Genomic DNA, 1,268 nt, shown 5'->3' on the forward strand with positions numbered 1-1,268 from the left:
TAGTGTGTGGTTAACTCTTCTTCTCCCATTCGGGATAGCCTCTATGCGCTAACCGGGTTGCATTCACGGATTGACAAGTGTGTGGGTTGGAGTGTAGCCTCCCCTATGCTATGATGTCCCAAACAATGGCGCCGCTACCGGGGAACGCACACCTAAGTTAGTGAAGGGTGTTAACCATTACTTCTTACTAAGTGCTCCATTGATTGCAAAATCGTGGATTAGGATAGATTAGAGTAGAGTTTGCAAGGGCATTGAGTGTGTGATCTCAAGGGCGCCTTGAGTGTTTTCGGTTTTTGATTAGAAGCAAAAAAAAAAAGAAATTTAATTAAAACCTCATTGCGGTAGAGAAATCCCGCCACTAATCAGATTTAAGTACTTCAAGTTTTTTGTATTTTTTGACGGGATTGGCGAGTGGTAGATAGGAAGTGTTGGAGGCGGCTTTTCTTTTATGGGTTTGTTGTTTTGTTGGGAGGCATCTCCATCAAGTGAAAGCTAAGGCAAAGAGGAGGCGGCCAGCTGAAAATGTAGGAGGCGGCCTTAAAAAAATTATAAATCTATATATATATATATATATATATATTTGCAGTGATGTGAGGGCTGCATCAAGCGCTGGAGTGGAAAGCAACTGAAGCGCAGACGGCAGAGGAGACGGTTTTTAAGAAAAAAACAATTATATATATATATATATATATATATATATAATTGTTATAATCATTTTTTGACGTTGGCATAGGCGGGAAGAAATGCTGGCGTAGGCTGGTAAAATCGGAGGCGAAGGCGTCTGCAGGTGAAGACGGAGAGCAACTGTAAGACGACGGCGAGCAGCTGTAAGACGGCGTTGGCACAGGCGGGCGTAGCCTGCAGACGACAGCAGAGGCAGCCGACAGCAAAGGAGTGAGACGGCGGCGAGCAGCTTGGGCGTAGCCTGCAGCTGACAGCAGAGGCGTGAGATGGCAGCGTTGGCATAGGCGGGAGCAGAGCAGTGGGCGAAGCTTGGCAGTAGGAGTAGAAGCAGCAGACGGCGTCTGTAGTGGGCGAAGCAGTGGACGGCGCCTGCAAAGGAGTAGACGGGCGACCGACTGTGGAACCGGAAGCGACTGCAGTGGGCGAAGCAGCAGACGGTGTCTGCAGTGGGCGAAGCAGCAGACGGCGTCTGTAGTGGGCGAAGCAGTAGACGGTGTTTGCAGTGGGCGAAGCTGGCGTAGGCGGGTAGAAGCGCAGGCGAAGGCGTAGCAACTGAAGCAAGTGTCTGCATTTGAAGCACAGCT

The sequence above is a fragment of the Cibotium barometz genome, unplaced genomic scaffold, assembly GCF_041138505.1.
Source record: "Cibotium barometz isolate CiBa-2024 unplaced genomic scaffold, ASM4113850v1 ctg200, whole genome shotgun sequence".
Taxonomy (NCBI): Eukaryota; Viridiplantae; Streptophyta; class Polypodiopsida; order Cyatheales; family Cibotiaceae; genus Cibotium; species Cibotium barometz.